Source organism: Bubalus bubalis, chromosome 8, assembly GCF_019923935.1.
Source record: "Bubalus bubalis isolate 160015118507 breed Murrah chromosome 8, NDDB_SH_1, whole genome shotgun sequence".
NCBI lineage: Eukaryota > Metazoa > Chordata > Mammalia > Artiodactyla > Bovidae > Bubalus > Bubalus bubalis.
The window spans coordinates 114,784,319-114,806,876 of NC_059164.1; the positions used below are offsets into that span (position 1 = coordinate 114,784,319).

Below are 22,558 nucleotides of genomic sequence, written 5' to 3' on the forward strand. Positions count from 1 at the left end.
GTCCCAAATTTCAAGCACCATCACATTGGGGATTAGTCTCCACACATGGATTGGGGCAGAGGGACACAAACATTGAGTTCATAGCATCTGCTGGGAACCATTTCAATATTTTATCAACAGGTACACCACCCTTATGGCAGAAAGTGAAGAAGAACTAAAGAGCCTCTTGATGAAAGTGACAGATAAGAGTGAAAAAGTTGCCTTAAAGCTCAACATTCAGAAAACTAAGATCATGGCATCTTGTCCCATCACTTCATGGCAAATAGATGGGGAAACAGTGGAAACAGTGGCTGACTTTATTTTTCTGGGCTCCAAATTCACTGCAGATGGTGATTGCAGCCACGAAATTAAAAGACGCTTGCTCCTTGGAAGGAAAGTTATGACCAACCTAGACAGCATATTAAAAAGCAGAGACATTACTTTGTCAACAAAGGTCTGTCTAGTCAAGGCTATGGTTTTTCCAGTGGTCATGTATGGATGTGAGAGTTGGACTATAAAGAAAGCTGAGTGCTGAAGAACTGATGCTTTTGAATTGTGGTGTTGGAGAAGACTCTTGAGAGTCCCTTGGACATGCAAGGAGATCCAACCAGTCCATCCTAAAGGAAATCAGTCCTGGGTGTTCATTGGAAGGACTGATGCTGAAGCTGAAACTCCAGTACTTTGGCTACCTGATACAAAGAGGTGACTCATTGGAAAAGACCCTGATGCTGGGAAAGATTGAGGGCAGGAGGAGAAGGGGACGACAGAGGATGAGATGATTGGATGGCATCACCGACTCAATGGACATGAGTTTGAGTAAACTCCGAGAGTTGGTGATGGACACGGAGGCCTGGCCTGCTGCAGTCCATGGGGTCACAAAGAGTCGGACACGACTGAGCGACTGAACTGAACTGAACTGAACAGCTGAGCAGGTGCTCTGTTGTTCAGTTGCTCAGTGTCTGACTCTTTGCGACTCACAGACTGCAGCACGCCAGGCTTCCCTGTCCTTCACTATCTCCTGGAGTTTGCTCAAACTCATGTCCATTGGTTGGATGCCATCCAACCATCTCATCCTCTGTCACCCCCTTCTCTTCCTGCCTTCAACCTTTCCCAACATCAGGGCCTTTTCCAATGAGTCAGTTCTTTGCATCAGGTGGCCAAAGTACTGATGCTTCAGCTTCAGCATCAATCTTTCCAATGCATATTCTGGTTGATTTCCTTTAGGATTGACTGGTTTGATCTCCTTGCAGTCCAAAGGACTCTCAAGCGTCTTCTCCAGCACTACACTTAGAAAGTATCAAGTGCTTATGGGCTGAATATAGCCCTAAACCTGGCTTCTAGCCCTAGATCTAGGACTGAGCTCTCAGGGAGAGGTATGGGGTTAGGCGTGGCTGTGGCCGTGGATTCCAGGCACTCACTCCCCACTAGGCCTTTCCCACTGGGCACTGCCAATGCCCAGGTGTCCCTGAACCATCCATGCCATCTGGCTTGGCTCTTGTCCTATGGCACTGCCATGCCTTCAGGGACTTGTCTCGCTGTCGGGAGCTGATTTATGGTTTTATTAAAATGCGATTAAGAGGGGACCGATGATGAATCATTCCCACCACTTGCCATCTAAACGCACAGAGCAGCTGCCAACCGCACGGGAAGGACACACGGCGCAGTGCTGGGTCAGCCTGGCAGCAGGGCCCTAGAGGGCTCCCCGAGGGCAGCGAGCTCTGCCCTCTGGGGCTCGGCTCTCCGTCCAGCCACGACCTTCAGGCGTCAGCCTTTGAGCTTCCTTATGCATCGGTTACATCATTTACAGGAAGCTACTGGGATGTCATGCTAAACATTCATGATTCTTTTGTTTTTATAAAAACATAATTAAAAAAACCCAAGCAGCTCAAGACAGCAAAGGGTAGACATTTTTAAAAGGAGTATTTGCTTAGATAAATGTCCAAATATATCTATTTCTTGGGCTCAGCTTGGTGCCTTTCTTTCTTTCTTTTTTTTAAAAAATTACTATGAAGTATAGTTGATTTAAATTGTTGTGTTAATCTCTGCCTTACAGCAACGTGACTCTGTTATGCACATATATACATTCCTTTCCATATTTCTTTCCATTATGGTTTATCCCTGAATATTGAATATAGCTCCCTGTGTTATACAGTAGGACCTTGTTCATCCATTCTCTATCTAATAGTTTGCATTTGCTAATCCCGAACTCCCACTCCGTCCCTCCCCCAGTCTGGTGCCTTCCTTGCTTTGTGTTAGTGTTCACCAGCTGACGCTGATGAATCTAGCCTGTGTTCTCTGCGGTGATCTTGGCATCACCGTGGCTGTAATTAGAACTGGGACAGGAGCTGCAGAGACGGGGCTATGGGAAGAACAAGCCAAACCTCCCTTTGGATGAGGAGGGAACATGTGGTCCCCTGGGCATGGTTGGCCCCCATTCCTTGTCTGTCCCCAGGTATCAGGCTCCTTACTTTGGTGAATCCTTGTATGTCCCATCCTCCACTTAAACCCCAGGCCCCAGGGAACAACTTTAAAATGTTTGACCTCTTGTTAGTCTTCTCCCCTAACATTTCAATCTTCTTCTAGACTTTTTCCATTGTGTAAATTGCACAATCTTGAATGTACAATTGTGTACAATTAAGTACTTTCATGGACTTCCCAAGTGGCCCTAGTGGCCTGCCAATGCAGGAAACCTAGGACATGTGGATTTGATCCCTGGGTAGGGAGGATCCCCCACAGGAGGGCCTGGCAGCCCACTCCAGTGTCCTTGCCTGGAGAATCCCATGGACAGAGGAGCCTGGCGGGCTACAGTCCACGGGGTCGCAGAGAGTCGGGCATGACTGAAGCGACTTAGCACACGTGCACAAGTACATTCACACTGCTGTGCAGCCATCCCACGCCCATCTCCAGAACTTTTTCACCCTCCTGAATGGAACTTCTGTCTCTGCTAACACTAACTCCCCGTCTCACTCTCCCCAGCCCCTGGTAACCTCTATTCTACGTTTTCATCAGGAATATGCTTATTTCTGGGACCTCATATGAGTGGCAGAGAAGGCAATGGCACCCCACTCCAGTACTCTTGCCTGGAAAATCCCATGGACGGAGGAGCCTGGTAGGCTGCAGTCCATGGGGTTGCTAAGAGTCGGACACGACTGAGCGACTTTGCTTTCACTTTTCACTTTCATGCATTGGAGAAGGAAATGGCAACCCACTCCAGTGTTCTTGCCTGGAGAATCCCAGGGACGGGGGAGCCTGGTGGGCTGCCGTCTATGGGGTCGCACAGAGTTGGACACAACTGAAGCGACTTAGCAGCAGCAGATGAGTGGAATCACTGGATTTGTCCTTTTATGTCTGGCTTATTTCACTTAGCATATTAACCTTACATGGAAAAGCTGGTTCAAAACTGGGAAAGGACGTGTGTTGTCATCTATTTATTTAACTTATATGCGGAATACTTCATGTGAAATATGGGGCTGGATGAATCACAAGCTGGGAAACCAGATCGCTGGGAGAAATATGAACAACCTCAGATATGCAGATGATAACACTCTAATGGCAGAAAGTGAAGAGGAACTAAAGAGTCTCCTGATGAGGGTGAATGAGGACAGTGAAAAAAATGGCTTAAAACTCAACGTTCAAGAAGTTAAGATCATGGCATCCAGTCCCATCACTTCATGGCAAATAGATGGGGAAAAAGTGGAAATAGTGACAGATTTTATTTTCTTGATCTCCAAAATCACAGTGGACAGTGGCTGCAGCCATGAAACTGCAAGATGCCTGCTCCTTGCAAGGAAAGTTATGACAAATTAGACAGTGTATTAAAAAGCAGAGACATCACTCTGCCTACAAAGGTCTGTAGAGATAAAGCTATGGTTTTTCCAGGAGTCATGTATGGATGTGAGAGTTGGACCATAAAGAAGGCTGAGTGCCCAAGAATTGATGCTTCGAATTGTGGTATTGGAGACGACTCTTGAGAGTCCCTTGGACAGTATGGAGATCAAACCAGTCAATCCTAAAGGAAATCAACTTTGACTCTTCACTAGAAGGACTGATGCTGAAGCTGAAGCTCCAGTACTTTGGCCACCTGATGTGAAGAGCTGACTCATTGGAAAAGACCCTGATGCTGGGAAAGATTGAAGGCGGGAGGAGAAGGGGATGACAGAGGATGAGATGGTTAGATGGCATCACCGACTCAAAGGCATGAATTTGAGCAAACTCTGGGAGATAGTGGAGGACAGGGAAGCCTGGCGTGCTGCAGTTCATGGGGTCGCAAAGAGTCGGATATGACTTAGCAACTGAACAACAGGAACAATTGTCCTCAGGATTCATTCATGTTGTATCCGGTGCCAGGATTTTCTTCCTTTTCAAGACTGAACAGTATTCTATTGTATGGATAGACCACATGGTGTTTGTTCATTCAGGGCTTGATGGGCATTTGGGGGTGTTTCTGCCTTCTGCCTATAGTGAGCAGTGATGCTGTGCACACTGATGCATTTCTTCCAGTTTTGATCATTGAAAGGTATGCCTGCCGTATCCAGACCCTCTCAAATGCACTGAGGTTGTCCTGTGGATCCAATAGCATCTTCAGCTCCTGAAACATGCACGTGCAGACCAGGTGTATGAGCCCTGTTCACCTGCATGTGCTCTTGCCCTGCCCTCGGTGTGGAGCGGTCTCCACCCTCTTCTGTCCTTTCTCCGGCCCTCTCTCTGCTCTGCAGCAACCGGCTTTCTGAAATGCTGGCCTTGTTCGCTGTCTCTAGAACTGCACTTAGCCCTTTGGTCTACTAGTAAACTTCTTTTGGCTACGTGTTTCCTGGCAGGTGTTCCTGGGCTCTGACTCTGCCCAGGTTTCAGCCCTTCCTAACCCTTTTAGGGGCTTCCCCTGTGGCTCAGCTGGTAAAGAATCTGCCTGCAATTCAGGAGACATGAGTTTGATCCCTGGGTTGGGAAGATCCCCTGGAGAAGGGAAAGGCTACCCACTCCAGTATTCTGGTCTGGAAAATTCCAGAACCTGTATAGTCCATGGGGTCACAAAGAGTTGGACACGACTGAGTGACTTTCACTTTCACTTCACTTTACCCTTTTACAGCCATGTCCTCCAGACCATGAAGGCTGAACTCACAGAACAGGATTCAGTATTGATAGCAAATAAGCACAACAAAACTAATCAAACATGTTATTAATTACATGTATCGTGATCATATGCTACTTGGTAATTAGGCATGACTGATAAGGGGCTCATAAGTGGCTATGCTTAATTGTACTCTGACCTGAACTGCCCAATCATTTTTGGAGTCAGTAGGGAGTGTGTTTGTTGGCTAACAAAACTCCATCTAGTCAAAGCTATGGTTTTTCCCTAGTCATGTATGGATGTGAGAATTGGACCATAAAGAAAGCTGAGCACTGAAGAATTGATGCTTTTGAACTGCAGTGTTGGAGAAGACTCATGGAAAATTCTGAAAGAGATGGGAATACCAGACCACCTGACCTGCCTCTTGAGAAGCCTGTATACAGGTCAGGAAGCAACAGTTAGATCTGGACATGAACAACAGACTGCTTCCAAATAGGAAAAGGAGTACGTCAAGGCTGTATATTGTCACCCTGCTTATTTAACTTATATGCAGAGTACATCATGAGAAATGCTGGGCTGGAGGAAGCACAAGCTGGAATCAAGATTGCTGGGAGAAATATCAATAACCTCAGATATGCAGATGACACTACCCTTATGGCAGAAAGTGAAGAAGAACTAAAGAGCCTCTTGATGAAAGTGAAAGAGGAGGGTGGAAATATTGGCTTAAACCTCAACATTCATAAAACTAAGATCATGGCATCTTGTCCCATCACTTCATGGCAAATAGATGGGGAAACAGTGGAAACAGTGGCTGACTTTATTTTTCTGGGCTCCAAAATCACTGCAGATGGTGATTGCAGCCATGAAATTAAAAGACGCTTACTCCTTGGAAGGAGAGTTATGACCAACCTAGACAGCATATTAAAAAGCAGAAACATTACTTTGTCAACAAAGGTCTGTCTAGTCAAGGCTATGGTTTTTCCAGTGGTCATGTATGGATGTGAGAGTTGAACTATAAAGAAAGCTGAGCACTGAAGAATTGATGCTTCTGAACTGTGGTGTTGGAGAAGACTCTTGAGAGTCCCTTGGACTGCAAGGAGATCCAATCAGTCCATCCTAAAGGAAATCAGTCCTGGGTGTTTATTGGAAGGACTGATGTTGAAGCTGAAACTCCAATACTTTGGCCACCTGATGCGGAGAGGTGACTCATTTGAAAAGACCCTGATGCTGTGAGGGATTGGGGGCAGGAGGAGAAGGGGACGACAGAGGATGAGATGGCTGGATGGCATCACTGACTCAATGGTCATGAGTTTGAGCAAGCTCCGGGAGTTGGTGATGGACAGGGAGGCCTGGCCTGCTGCAGTCCATGGGGTCACAAAGAGTCGGACACAACTGAGTGAACTGACTGACTGAGGGAGTGTGTACATTTGTGTGTACACGTGTGAGTGTGTCTGTGTTGATGGGAGAAGAAAGGATGGGGAAAGTTATTTGGAGAGGTGGTGAGTCTAGGAATAACTGGAGAGGGAGGCTGGGACCCCTTTCCTGACCCCCTACGAGGGGGCAGGACAGGAAGTGTTCTTCTGAAGCCTCAGTTAAGACCCTGTTCTCTTTCTCCCACCTTCTGCCTGCCTCAGCCCTGATTAAAATCCTCGGATCAATTTCCTGTTCTCTTTCATTTTTCTTGTTCCCTGCCCTGACAAGGACTGTAAATACTGACAGTTCATGGTGGATATTATGGTGAAAGGAACTCCATGCTGAAACAGTTCTCTGTGCAGCTGCTTGAAATTCTAGCCACTGATTTCCTTGGCCAAGTCCAGTGACAGGGGTCCACAGGGCTGTTGGAACTTGGGGTGGATTATGGGACGTCCTAAAATAGTGTTCCCAACCTGCAGGCAGTGGAGTTACTGTGTGGGATCCAAACATTGTCTAGTTTGAATGCTTATCTTGCCCATATTTACCCAAATTAAAACAAAAAACCTGCCCAAGGACGCATGGTGATCAGTAAACTATCTAAGATGTTTATTGAATCCATAGCTGACACTGAGAACAACTAGTCAAGAGCAAGTAACTCTGTGCCCCGGTCAAGGGGTCAGGTGGGTAGCAGTCACATCATTTTCGGCTCCTGCGTGGACACCTGTGCAGTTTCCCTGGTAGCGTCTGTGGGAGGAAGTGGGGATCAGCTTCCTCTAGCATGTCTTTCGTGGTTTCTTGGGATTCCCTTCGGTCGGTTCTGAGGGAAAGGTTTAGATAGATTTGAGAATGAGGGTGTGACCATAACTCACTCTCAGCACCAGGGTGGCGAGAGCCACTCGGGGTGGACACTCTCTGTTCTCTAAGGGAGCCCAGGCTGCAGCTCCCACAAGTCACAGTGAATCTGCTCCCATCTCTGTGGCACTGAACCGAAGCCAAAAGAACAAGACGCCTGCCAGACGCCCAGGAACGAGCTGCTGCTTCTGCTCAGGTTTAATTGAAGCACTGTTGCTACAACAGCCTATCGCCAGAAGCGAAGGCAAACAGCTGGTTAGACTCTCATATTCCTCACGATTTTAAATCACATTCACGCCAACGTTTTTCTTCATTGTCTACTTGTCACTTAGTGTGAGAGGCCGAGCAACATACGGAAGGCACGGGGGAGCAGCCTGCAAGTCCACAGATGTGGGTTCTAAGCCAGCAGCCTCTTGCGGAGTAGTCACTGTGTGACAGGAAAGCACAGATCTGACTCCATATCTTATCTGTTTCTTTTACTTAAACCTCTGTATTCTATTGTTTCTGCTCAAGTTAAGAATGTTGCTTGTAGCCTGGAGTGTACAGGGCAGTGCATTAATGGAGGCTCTGAGCTTTTAAGGTCTGTTTCTCATTCATATGGATATAAAAAGTTGCAGAACAGAGTAACATGTATCTTGTTGGTGGTTTATAAGAACATTATGACCGTATGACCTGATTGAGGTGGGCAGCTGCAGGAACAAAGGATTCCACTATAAAAGGGGCCTCAGTTCTAACTGGGGTAAAATGGTTCTTTGGGAGACCAGTCTACCATCTCCTCGGTCTGCTGGCTTTCTGAATAAAATCTCTATTCCTTGCCCCAGCAACTCATCTCTCGATTTGTTGGCCTGTCATGTAATGAGCAGTCTGAGTTTGGACTCGGTAACAACTGGCTGTGTGTGACCTTGGACAAGCCCCTCACCTTGCCAGACCCCAGTTTCCTCATATATAAAATAACCTAAAATTCGATGGTGGTGTCCTGACTTTAGACCTGTATTCTTTGCGCTACAACTCCGGACTGACTTCTGTCAGCCTCATTCAAAATGTGAGTGGAGAGGGAGGAGTGAAGGATCATGGCAGACAGGAGGTGTGTTTGGAGGACCCACAGGAGGTCACTGGCTATGCTTTCTCTCCCCTCAACCCCTCACTCCGCCGCTTTGCTTCATGTTCGGACTTGGTGCCCTCCTCTTCCAACACATGCTTCATTCTAATACATGGTTCATTCAATGCTCACAATAACCTGCCCAGCTGGTATTATTATTATTTCCAATTTATACCTTGGGAAACAAAATGTAAGGAGGCTCATGTGCTCGGGGACACAAAGTTAGAAGTAGCAGGGCAGGGATTTAAACTGAGGAAGTATGACTTTCAAATCTAACCGTTAATCACTATGAACAGGCAGCGATGGGAATCCCTTTGGTCTTTGGGAATTGCTTTCCCATTGGAAGGAAGTGACTGGGAGTGTCAAGAAAGCAGGAGAGAGGGACCACGGAGGCGTGAGGAGCATGCCTTCACCATCTTCCCATTGGCACTTGGCTGGGAACCGGTCCTGGGTAACTGGCCTTGGGCATTTTCAGGGAAGAAAAATGTCTGCTCCATTTGGTTCTGTCTTTGAGCAGATGACAGAAGTCTACTGGGGAAACTGAGCCTTGGTCTTCCTTTGTTCCTCCTCTTCTTCAGGGAAGTTCTTGTGATGAAAGTGACAAGCTGGATGCCAGGTGACTAGCAGTGGCTGTTCTCTATGACCCAGAGAGTGGTTCATAGTTTCTACGCACATCACACATCTATCCTTTTAGGAGCTACCGTGGGTGGAAAGGAGAGGGTGGGAGAGCAGAGGCTTGTGCACGACAGGCCTGGTGTGGAAGCAGGGTCTGCCTCTTTGAGGTGTGTAGTCTTCAGCCTCCTTTTCTTTGCGTGTAGGAGAGGAAGATTCTGTGTGTCTTCTTGCAGTGTCGTGGTATGGATGAGAAAGACTGCACCCAGCACAACGCCCAGCATTACAGGCATCTGGGTAGATGAGTTCCCCTTTCTGTTTTGTCACATCTTCCTACTAACCTGACTTTCTTCTATTTGTCTCTGGTCTCCTTTTTCTCCCCCTGAGCTGTTCAACACCGTCTGTTCAGCCTCACATCTGAGATCCTTCATGTGTCAAACTCTTTCCCTTCCAACTCTGGGTGTGTGCCGGCTCAGGTCAGTCCTTCCTGCAGTCATTCTGACGACCTTCTTCACCTTCTCTGCATCTGCCCAGGAGCACCCCTGTCTGGCTTGCAGACAGCTGCTTCTACTGTGCTCTCATGTGGCAGAGACAGCAGGCCCTCTGTGTCTCAGACTCTGAGGGCACTAATCCCACCATGGGGCCCCATCCTCATGACCTCAACTAACCCCAATCGCCTCCCGATTGTCTCTCATCACCAAATACCATCACTCGAGCATTAGGACTTCAGCAGATGAATTCTCAGGGGATACAAACATTCAGTTTGCCACAGAGCAAAAACTGAGGCTTCCCTGAGAAGGAGACTGCAGACTGAGGACTTCCCTGGTGGTCCAGTGGCTAAGATGCTGTGCTTCCAAAGCAGGGGGCCCAGGTTCAACTCCTGGTCAGGAAACCAGATCCCAGTGCAGCCAAGTAAATAAAAGAGTAAAAAGTATTTAAAAATAAAATAAAAAGTTAAAAAAATGACTGCAGCCTCAGCTCCTACCTGGATTTCCAGTCCTACAGATTTCAGACTGGGAAGCCCCTACAGTCTCACACGCCAGCTCCTCAAAACCTCTCCCTCCGACAGCTCATGGGTAGGAATGTTTCCTATTGGTTCTGTTTCTCTGAAGACAGCAGACCAATACAAGCTTAGAGGCGGCTTGGAGTTAATGTTTTTCTGCCTTTCACATTTGGGCTGGGGGTGACTTAAATCAGCTCATACCAAGAAATTTAAAATCTGCCTCATCTTTGGGAAAATAGTGAACCTGTTTGCCCAAAGCTCCTTTTCCTACTGTGGAATCAACCTCCAGGTTTTCCGTCAACCACGCTTCCTGCTGCCTTGGGAGGCTCAGCCATTGAGTTTTTTTCATTGAAAAGTTTCGTGGAGAGCTGCGCACTTCTTTATTCTCAATCCTCGTATTATTTTAGAAATTTTTAGAAAAAGGTGCGTTAGAAAAAAGAGATGCAGGGTGACTGGAGGGTGTGGTACCTGCTGCCCGGGGATGTGTCTTTTGTTCATTTCATCCAGTTTTATCTGTTCCATTATAAATTACTTCTCTAGCAAACTTCCTCACGTTAGAGTGGACTGTTTCACTGAATTTTCATTGTCCACAATGTTTGTTTTTAACCATGCCAGGCACCTTTTGGGGTCTTATTTTCCTCCCCAGGGATTGAACCCACACCCCTGGCAGTGAAAGTGTCAAGTCCTGACCACTGGACTGCCAGGGAAGTCCACACAATGTGTTTAGATGCCTCTTTTGGAGACATGAAGGACCAATTATTATTAATAACATTAATGATGCATTGAAGTTGTACAGCTTTGCACCTCAGAAAGCACTTTTATAAATCTTAAACCTTCCTGCACAGGAGCAAAGGCTTTATACAATAATCTGTTAATATTTATGAGCGCTCTTTTTTTCCAGGAGCCTTCTCAAGTCTTCAAAATCAATTTGTCATTTCCCTTTGAAAATGGAATAGAATGTAGTGGAAATGTTTGAAGGATACCTTCACACAGGCTAGACAGAGAATGACGATGCTATAGGGTGAGGAAGAGGCTGGACCCCCAGGGGCTGAGTTTGGGGCACCGAGACCTTGGTGACCTTCCTGCCTGTGATCAGTGACCTCACTCAGCCTCTCAGTCCAGTTCAACCGCTGTCTTTTATTTGACATGTCTTGGCTGAGCAATCACCTGTGACTGTTGAAACTGACAAAGTTGGATTTTTAAGGGTTTACTGTAGGGCTGACAAATATGGTACTTATTGTCAACATTTCCACACTCTAGACCTTCTGACAGACACAATTATTCATGAAAGTACTCCCCACTTCTCTTTGGACTTGGCCTCAGATCCTTCTTTGATGTAGTCATTTTAAATAGCCACTGCCAATCGATGAGAATTGGTGCTAGATTTAGTCTCTCTTTGCTGCTTGGTGTGATAGTATTATTCTGCCTCCCTAAAGAGATAAGGAGGATCCCACATGACTCACCCAGGCTGAAGAATTGTGGAATTTCAGAATGAGAAGAGCCTTAGGGAATGCAAACAACTTCTCTACTTAACAGATGGGCATCCCCCATGGACACACACAGAACCTACATTTCCCTGCCCAGTGATCTGTTAACATTCTTAATATCTTTCCAAAGAGGAGGAGAATCCTCTTGTTCCCCCTATTCTGAATTAATGGTAAAATAAATTACAGGACATCTGAGTCAGAAGGAACCTGGGGCCCATCTGCTCCAGCTTCCTACCCAACATAGGAAGAAGACCATCTGATCATTATCCAAATGTGTCCTGTGATCGAGGAACCCTTTCTGTGTTGGGCGCTCGTGGAATTAAAATATTCTTTCCTAGAGCTCTTGACAACTGGCCCTAGTCTTTCCTTCTAAATGAACACTACAAAATGTTGAATGTACTATCTTTCCCTGGGAAGATAGACATCTAACTTGGTTTAAAAGCAGAGACGTCACTTTGCTGACAAAGGTCCATATAGTCAAAGCTATGGTTTTTCCAGTAGTCATGTATAGATGTGAGAGTTAGACCGTTAAGAAGGCCAAAGAATTGATGCTTTCAAGTTGTGGTGCTAGAGAAGACTCTTGAGAGTAACTTGGACTCCAAGGAGATAAAACTCCTTGACTCCAGTCAATCCCTAAAGGAAATCAACCCTGAATATTCATTGGAAGGACTGATGCTGAAGCTGAAGCTCCAATCCTTTGGCCACCTGATGCGAAGAATTGACTCATTGGAAAAGACCCTAATGCTGGGAAAGACTGAAGGCAATAGGAAAAGGGGGCTGGAGGATGAGATGGCTAGAAAGCATCACCGACTCAATGGACATAGGTTTGAGGAAGCTCTGGGAGATGGTGAAGGACAGGGAAACCTGGTGTGCTGCAGTCCATGGGGTCGCAAAGAGTCAGACACGACTGAGTGACTGAACAACAGCAAAGGCATCTAACTCCACATGGCTCTCAAAAAGTAAGTCTAATGGTGGATGTTTGTGCACAGTGTTGGGTGGGTGGGGAGGTACTCTCAGGCAGGTGTTCTTTGGGGAAATATCACACACTGCCTCCTCCTCTACGCACAAGACAAGGCCTGGTGGTCTCGGGGAGCACGAGGGCTTAGTGGGGTATCAGCAACCTGGGAGCCACCGAGCAATCTGCTGTTACACAGGCTCCATGATGCTCCTTTATCCACCGAGTCACCTTCCAGGTGTTTTCCGAGGGCTGAAACGGCTTCCTCTAGGTATGTGAGCTCCTCCCTCATGTGCCATTTTGACCGATCGTCATTTTTTCTGCAACGTAAGCCGTTTCGACACGAAGCGTGTGCTTTGCCGAGGCACTTTTGCACTGCTCGCTGGCCGTCAGCCTTTGACAAAGCTGCATTTTTATGGGAGATACACCAGAGGAGCAGCCCCACGCTCCACTATAACTCAGGGAGCATATTAGACGCTGAAATTCTAATACCTCATTTTCATGACAAATGACCCAACAAGAGCCCCAGATGGCTACCGTGCATCTTCCATTCTGCCTGCAGCCGGCCAGGGAAAAGGAAAGTGCTGAATGCTTCCCCTCTCTGCTCTAGCCCATGGCAATGCATAGTGCTCGGGGAGAGCTGGCCGCAGACTAGGGCCGCTGCTCACGAGGCTCTTGTGGCCTGATAACTTGGAGTGGACTCAGTCTTCAAGCACAGGAACACGCCTGAAACCAGGGTTGTGATAGTTACCCTTGGGGCTTCCCTGGTGGTCCGGTGTTTAAGAATCCACCTGCCAATGCAGGGGGTCACAGGTTTGATCCCTGGTCAGGGAAGATCCCACACGCCATGGAGTTTTTAAGCCTGTGCATCTCAACTATTGAGCCTGTGCTGTAGAGTCTGAGAACCACAGCTACGACTGAGCCCACATGCCATAAATCCTGAAGACCTCATGCCTGGAGAACAAGAGAAGCCACTACAACGAGGAGCCCATGAACCACAACGAAGAATAGCCTCTGCTCACCACAGCTAGAGAAAAGCCCGTGCAGCAATGAAGACGCAGGGCAACCAAAAATAAATCCATAAATTAAAAAATAGCTACACTTGACATTGCCCTGGATATAGATGCCTCGGCAAAGGCTCGGTCAATAGGCACAGCGGGAAAACATGCCATCTAAGAGCGTACATTCACTGAGGTTAGAGTTAGTCCTCCCTGGATTCGGTGAGAGGATCACAAGGTCTGCAAGTAGCTTGCAAGCCTTTGTTTCACTCACTTGGTGTGCAGGCAGGAATAGGACTCAATGTTTGTATCAACCCTGGACGTCCCCAAGTGCATTCAGGCTTAGGACAGTTTTCACCGTAGAGCAGAAGTAGGACATAGGCGAACTTGACCCTCATGCAGAAGGGTCTAGCAATTAACATATAAAGGCTTATATCAGGGTTATGCAGCAAAAGAAGACTAAAAGGATGTGTGTGGGTGTGTATGTGGTACATGTGTGTGCACGTGCTAAGTCACTTCAGTCGTGTCCAACTGTTTCTGATGCTATGGACTGTAGCCCTCCAGCCTCCTCTGTCCATGGGATTCTTCAGGCAAGAGCACTGGCATGGGTCTCTGTTTTCTTCTCCAGGGGATCTTCCCCACCCAGGGATTGAACCCTCATCTCTTAGGTCTCCTGCATTGCAGGGGGTTCTTAACCACTAATGACACCTGGGAAGCCTGGTATATATGTATGTATGTAAAATAAGGGATTGGTTCATGTCATTATGGAAGCTGACAAGTCCCCAAATCTGTGGTCAGCAATCTAGAGACTCAGGGAGAGCTGATATTTCAGTTCAAGTTCAAAGGCAGGGAAAAAAATCCCATGTTCCAGCTTGATAGCAGCCAGAAGGAGAACTTCCTTCCTACTCAGCATTTCTTTCTTTCTTTCTTTTTTCCTACTCAGAATTTCTGTCCCATTCAGAGCATCATCTGATTGAAGCCTGTTACATTAGGGAGGGCAATCTGCTTTTCTTTATCAGTTCAACTGTTAACTTCATCCAGAAACATCCAGAGTGATGTCTGGCCAAATATCTGCCCCTGTATCCCCTCCCCCCACTGATAACCCAGTAAAGTTGACACAGAAAATTAACCATCACAAGTCTACCCCTTGTCTACTTGGCACCCACACACATCTCCTTACACCATCCTTAATCTCCAAATAAAGACAATACTTCTGGTCATAATTCTGCTTCCGAAGGCCAAGAGGAAAGCCTTCTGTTGTTCTGGGCCCCACGCAAAACCAGTAACTTTCCAGGTTGCTCGGTAAGTGGGCAGAAGTGGCACATACAATGTGAAGTGTGTGTTGACACGGAGACCTGTGGACCTAAAGCGTCATCAGGTGTCCCCTCCTCCCCCCAGAGAGGACTGACTGATTAGTGGAAACTTGGCCCAGAGTGGCTAGCAGTGGGTCCACTGAGTTTGGGTTCACCCTGTGGTTAATTTCCCTGCCCTTGAATTTATAACTGGGCTAGACATACATGGTAATTGGCAGAATTCAATATTGGTATTTCATCCTGAAGGAAAGAGCTATTATCGTTGCAGGGGAAGCCAAGCCAAAGCTCTAACATTGCCTTGCCATGACCGAGATACAAGTTCCCCACGCAGTGCCACACCCCAGGGGGAGGACACATGTTACCGGAACCTTTAAAAACCGAGGGGCTGCACGGGCCGTGATACTCATCATCCATTCATTTACTTTACCAGCTCTCTCCCCCTCTCTGTCTCTCATCTCTAGGGGGATGAAAGTGGACAACAGCCACGTTACCCAGGTAGTAGCCCCACGTGCAGCTGACATCCCACGCACGGCATTGTTGTTGGAGCAGATGAACATGCATGCATGCACGCGTATTTCGGCACATGGTCATTGATCTGCCCTGATCCTTATCAGAAAAGAGTATCAGACATTCTTCCCATTTACTTGGGAAGGACAATAGTATACGTTTATAGTCTTGTCACATGGTTACATTAACTTCCTATTTTCCCAAGGAATTTGAAGGGGCCTGAACCAAGTGGCAAATGGCTTGGGTGGTTAGGGCCCTGGAAAGAGCTACAGTGCGGCATCGGTAGCAAGGAGAGAGGTGTAGAGATGAGCCAAAGGCAGCGAGCGCGAAGCCTGAAGAGCTTTATCACATGGCAGTGCTGGTATCATGGAAGAAGCTACTTCAGAAGGCTCGGTAAACCAACTGTACAGAAAGGCCTGGCTGGTTGGAGTCGGGCCACCAGGGCTGACACCGTACATGCATGCATAACATGGCCATGGATGGCTGGGATGGAGACCAGGCAGCGTGGAGACCACTTGCCGAGGCTGATCTAGCTACCGCCTGTGCTGGTGTCCATCATGTCAGCAGCAAGTTCAGTTCAGTTCAGTCGCTCAGTGGTGTCCAGATCTTTGCGACCCCATGGACTGCAGCACACCAGGCCTCTCTGTCCATCACCAACTCCCGGAGCTGGCTCAAACTCATGTCCACTGAGTCAGTGATGCCATCCAACCATTTCATCCTCTGTCATTCCCTTCTCCTGCCTTCAAATTTTCCCATCACCAGGGTCTTTTCCAATGAGTCAATTCTTCACATCAGGTGCCCAAAGTATTGCAGCTTCAGCTTTAGTATCAGTCCTTTCAGTGAATAGTCAGGGTTGATTTCCTTTAGGATTGACTGGTTGGATTTCCTTGCAGGCCAAGGGATTCAAAACAGTCTTTTCTAGCACCACAGTTCAAAAGCATCAGTTATTCGGCACTCAGCTTTCTTTATAATCCAACTCTCACATCCATACATGACTACTAGAAAAACCATAGCTTTGATTAGATAGACCTTTGTCAGCAGAGTAATGTCTCTGCTTTTTAATATGCTGTCTAGGGTGGTCGTAGCTTTTCTTCCACTGAGCAAGCATCTTAACTTCATGGATGCAGTCACCATCTGCAGTGATTTTGGAGCCCAAGAAAATAAAAAGTCTCTCACTCTTTCCATTGTGTCCGCATCTACTTACCATGAAGTGATGGGACCGGATGCCATGATCTTCATTTTTTGAATGTTCAGTTTTAAGCCAGCTTTTTCACTTGCCTCTCTCACTTTCATTAAGAGGCTCCTTAGTTCCTCTTCCCTTTCTGCCATAAGGGTGGTGTCATCTGCATATCTGAGGTCATTGATATTTCCCCCAGAAATCCTCATTCTAGCTTGTGCTTCATCCAGCCCCACATTTTGCATGATGTACTCTGCATATAAGTTAAATAAGCAGAGCAACAATATACAGCCTTGACGTACTCCTTTCCCAATTTGGAAACAGTCTGTTGTTCCATGTCTGGTTCTAACTATTGCTTCTTGATTTGCATACAGGTTTCTCAGGAGGCAGGTCAGGTGGTCTGGTATTCCCATCTCTTGAAGAATTTTCCACAGTTTGTTGTGATCCATGCAGTCAAAGGCTTTAGCGTAGTCAGTGACAAACCCTAAACCCCAGTATGGGTCCATCCCTTGAAGAGACCAAACAGATGTCTGGTAACAAAGTGACTGCCCTGGACCAACTACATCCATGAGAGGGAAGCCACTTGTCTTCCTAGAACTGATGCATATTCTAAGTATGCGTTTTTCTTTCCTGCCTGCTGGGTCTTAACTGGTACCACTGACCAAGGGCTTATAGGATATTTGACCCACTGCATAACATTGTTCACTTCCCAGCAGAGGAGGTGCAATGGTGTGTACACTGCATATGCTGGAATAGACATCGGAGAAACTGGATGCATTTTCCAGGTCAAGGAAGACTATTTGCAAATGCACGGAAGTAGGAAAAAAATCGCGGACACTGTGGGATAACAAGAATTGGGCTCTGACAGCCAGCTCTGATGCCCTACCTGCCTATACCTGGGGTGGAGTTTGCCTCGACCCTCCTTCCTAATCCACAGTGAGATCAACCCTCGTCTCAGTAAGGGTGAGGAGAGCATCCTTTGCAAACGGCACTCTAGTGGCTCCCACAGCCTCAGGGCTCCTCGTGGTACTTATTTGCTTTCCGCCATCCCTGTTTGTTCCCGGCATCAGCTGGGAGCACATGTACAAAGGGGACCGTGTGAATAAATCTGGATGGACAGAAAACACATCAGTTATTTCTTAGCCCCATTCTGAAGCTTAGCTGAGTTTATTAGATTTGATTAAAGGATTTTATGTCTGGCTTGTTGGAGAGATAGGGATTAAGCAGTAAGGGGCTTTTCCCTTCCGGGGATCACCAAACCCATCCCCGGAGAATGGTGACGTGCTGAGTTCTGGGCTGCTGTTCTTAAAAAAATGCCAGATTCTTTCCCTTCATTTGTATTAATGAGATCAGTCAAAAATGATGAAGCCTTCTGCGGTTTTGCAAGCCATGAATTATCGAAGAGAAAAGCTGGAGGGGAGATTAGAAAGAATCATAGCCCCCAACTTCACTGTGTAGATAAGAGAGCCAGAGAAGTTAACTAACTTGCTGGAGGTCACACGGCGAGTTCCAGGCACAGCGGAGAGCACAGCCCAGGTCCCTTGTCTCCTAAATCAGCACCGTTTAGTTCTCTCCTTCCCCAGAAATAGATACTGAACCACCAAGGGATGGATGCCCAGAGGAAGGGATGAAGGGGAGGTTCTTGCCGCACTTTTTCTGCTTGAAATAAGATACACGGTTGGTTTTCAGCAACACACAGCTCTGACAATTTACCGCAGACACCAGGGTAGTGACGTGAGGGGAAAGTTACAGGGTTATGAGATGGGGAGAGAAGGGAAAGGGGCCATGAGAGACTGTGTCCAGAAAGTGCTCCTCGGTGATCAACACTTCGGCCTCACCCACCAGGGGCCCTGGATTTCTGCCACCGTCCTCCCCATGCAGGACAGGCTCCCCCGGCGAGGAGGGGACCTCCACCGGGCTCTCAGGAGTCCTCTCTCCAGAGAGCAGAGGACAAGTCCTGGGAGGAATGAAAGGCTCGTTCTCACTCCAGGCAGGACCAGGATGTGGGTCCCCCCTCCTCCTCCAGGCTCTTCTCAGCCTCAGCTCTGCCCTCAGTGACCATCCATCTAGTTCAAGGCAGGTGCCAGCTGCCTGGGTGCTTCTGAGCTCAGAGTGTCCTGGGCTTATTTCTTGAGAAGGTGCCCATTTTTCTCCATTTTGGCTTGTTTGTTGATCATGGCTGCAGGGCGTTGACATAAATAGATGTTGAACGTTTAACTGAAGCGGGTTGACTCCGCGCTGTCATAGGTGAGCGTGGGCACGACTCTGGGGGGAGTGTGGGTCCAGGGGCAGGAGATGCAGGCATCCACAGGTGGGTAAAGCCCTGCACGTAGGTGACGGCCTCCCCAGTGGGGAGGGACAGGAGGGACGGGAGAGCCCGGAGCAATGTGCCGTCCCGGGCAGACAGGATGGGGTGCTGGAGCTGTAAGCACGGGCTAGTGGGTATCAGGAATGTCTGTGCCTGGCATCAGAGGGCCAGGCATGGCATGGGGTGATGTGGGGGAGGGGGCATGGGGCGGGTGGGTGTGAGACTGAAGCAGGAGACTGAGGCTGGTGCGGAACCAGGCACGGCGGTCATGGCCAATCGCCAGGTGAGAGGAGGTCATGGTCACAACCAGGGCCCCTGGCTCCCAGGCTGTGCCCTGTCCAAGCCTGACAGCCTGGCCTGGCTCTGCGTGTCCTGCCTGGTGACTTCCTGCCGTAGACTTCGGACTGGTACCCGATTCCTCCTCCTGTTCAGTCTTTTCCAGGCATTCAGTATATTTCCTGAATGTATATTACTGGGGAGCAGTGACCCTGGGGTGCGTGGACCACAAGCCTGCTGGACCGGGGACGGGGATTACACTCCACTCAGCTTCCCACAGCACCAGGGGCCTCAATCCCTGGGAAGAGGGGCTGCAATCCTTCGGAGCCCCAGTGTTCCTGGATGTTTCCAAGACCGCTCTTGTCTCAGACGGCTCTGCATCCCAGACTGCCTGCTGGGAACCCCGCTAACAAAACTGCCCTGACACTTGTCCTGTAGGACAGACCCCCCCCTACACACACACACAGTGCATCTACACAGCTCCTTGGACTGTTCCCCAGTTGAATCTATTACCCCCACTCGCTGGGTGAAGAGGTCCTTGGTTCTGCTGCCTTCTAGCTGGTGACATAAAAGGCAGACAGGGAAAGGGTAGGGCGGTCAGAGAGCACGTTGGGGAAACATCACCACCTTTGCCAGGTAAGGAAGGGGCCCCGAGTCAGATCTTAAACAATGGGTAGCATTTGCACACAGCAATTACACAGTAGACCTGGATCCACGCGCCTTGTCTATCAAGGACAGATTTCCATCCAACTTACATTACCTGAATGATGTTCAGACAATGCATAATTGTAAGCAAATCCAAGCCAAGTGAAGCAGGTGAAGGCTGAGCAGATGGTGCAGGAAGAGGAGGAAGCTAATGACAAAATCAGATGGCTGTTTGGCTGAAACAACCCCCCGTTCCCCCCACCCGCTTCAGAACGTTATCTTGATCGGTCAATTACATGCTATACGATCAGATTGAATTCCACGAAGAAACACTTGGATGGAAATAATTATAGGTAGAGTCATTTTATTAGTATTCCTAAAGACCTCTAATGAGGAATGGGGATGGTAAATCATTAATATATATTTTCAGCTGCTTTAAAAATTAAATCTGTTCCACAATGTGTTTCACAATTTTATAGCCATTATGTGGAGCCCTTTGGGATCGTCTCGTAAAAGGCATTCCATAAATTTGATCTGTCCTTGTATCACATTGCGTTTTATGGCAATAATCTGGCATCTTAAAGAGCTCCGAGGCACCATCTCTTTCAGAAGCAGCAATGAAGGAAAGTGCAGGAGGGTGGAAGGGAGTGAGCGAGTTCTGGGGAAGGGGTCGTCAGCCTCTTTTCAGAACGGTACAGGGGAAGGAATCAGATTTAGAGAGATTTATTTCACTCTTCGCTGAGGCTTCCTGTTAAACATTACCAGATATATCTCTTCTTCAACTCTCCTCCTAAAAAACAAACCCACGCAAGGATTCCTCTATAAGACAGTGTATGACATGGATCATTCTTGCTTCATTGCAGTGGGGCTGAAGGACACAGCACAGGTGAGTCCAGCCCAAAGTGGAGACAGTAATTCATCCCCTCTGCTTCCTCAGCTGCTACTTACTGCATCACTGCCAGGAAACCCCCCAGGCTCCATTTCTGTAGTGACCATGATGCAAACCTCTCCAGGCATTTGAAAACCTAGACAAAATGTACAGAGTAAATTTACAGGGAAGGCACGAAATGTCCTAATCTATGGCATTTTTAAATTTTTTCATTCATCTAAGATGTTTGCTCCTGAGAAGGAAAGCTATGACCAACTTAGACAGTGTATTAAAAAGCAGAGACATCACTTTGCCAACAAAGGTCCATGTAGTCAAAGCTATGGTTTTTCCAATAGTCACTTATGGTTGTGAGAGTTGGACTATAAAGAAGCTGAGTGCCAAAGCATTGATGTTTTCAAACTGTGGTGTTGGAGAAGACTCTTGAGAGTCCCTTGGACTGCAAGGAGATCCAACCAGTCAATTCTAAAGGAAATCAGTCCTGAATATTCATTGGAAGGACTGATGCGGAAGCTGAAGCTCCAATACTCTGATGCAAAGTGCCAATTCACAGGGAAAGACCCTGATGCTGGGAACGACTGAAGGTAAAGGAGAGGTGGGTGGCAGAGGATCAGATGGTTAGATAGCATCACCATCTCAGTGGACATGAGTTTGAGCAAACTCTGGGAGACAGTGAAGGACAGGGGAGTCTGGCATGCTGCAGTCCATGGTGTTGTAAACAGTTGGACATGACTTAGCGACTGAACAACAATACTCATGGAGGCATGATGATTTAGTAAAGACATTATATATCAATAAATCATGGGCTCTTTCACAGTGGGTCACACGTGACACAGAAATGTTGTGGGCTAGGGTGAGGGGCTGCTCACCCTGTAAAGTGATGCAGGTTCTACTCCGTAATGTCTCACCTGTGGGGTTAGGTTCTCTGGCCCTATGGACTCACACCTGCCCTGCGATCAACCAATCAGAATCCACGTTGTTGGCCATGTTTCACCCCATCAAGCAGAACTTCTTATCCTTGTTGGCAGTTTTAATCAGAGTGCTGAAGCCAGAAGAAAACTATTTAAATATGCTAATGGCCTGGCAGGAGATTAAATGGGCCCCTTAACAAATGACTCTCCATCCAGCCCCCAGAGTCCCCACCTGACACAGTGGCACATTAATGGCACTGATATTCCCGCCTGCCAGGGGCATTCCATGCATCTCCTGTGAGCCCATGACAGCTGGAGAATCAGCACACCTTCTTTGCACGTTATCCATTGATCTCTCAGTGGCCGTGGAAGTGGCTTCGTGAGGCTGCCCTGAGAAGTACTGCCTTGCTGATCTTCCTGTTCCTGGACCACTTTCCCGGGCTAGTGACAGATGCTCTCTAGAGGGAAAAACCACTTAGAGCACTTAAGAGAGCAGAGACAGATTTCTCATATTTTGGGATCATTTGAGGAGCTGTAAGAATGAATGTTTCCTGTAAAATCTTGAAACGCGCAAGAGGTTGAGACCTAAAAGGTATGTTTGGGGTAATTCCCGACTCATGCTTGCTGTGTGGAGGAGACGTTATGATGGGGTAACTTAACTGATACATCCACTCCTTGTTTTGTTTCGGTTGGTGATAAAACCTGCTTGTGCCCCAGGACAGTGCTCCCACAGGTATGCATGATGTGGGTCTCCTCTAAAGGACCCTCTGCTCCCCACGTGGCCCCCATTTCCTCTTCCACTTGGAACTCCGAGGTCCTCCTGAAGTCTCAAGGTGGGAAAAAGCAGTAGACTCTGTTCCCAAAGAGGGCTTCCCTGGTGGCTCTGATGGTAAAGAATCTGACTGCAATGCGGGAGACTTGGGATCTATTTCTGGGTCAGGAAGATCTTCTGGAGAGAGAAATGGCAACCCACTCCAGTATTCCATGAACAGAGGAGCCGGGTGGGTTTCAGTCCGTGGGTCTGCAAAGACCTGGACGTGACTGAGAGACTAACACTATTCACAGAGAA

General features: G+C 47.7%; 1 pseudogene; it reads right to left on the minus strand.

Annotated features, from left to right (window-relative positions):
• Positions 1-21,565, minus strand: part of LOC102413304 — a 31,193-nt pseudogene extending 9,628 nt beyond the window's left edge.
• Positions 21,566-22,558: the final 993 nt, after the last annotated feature.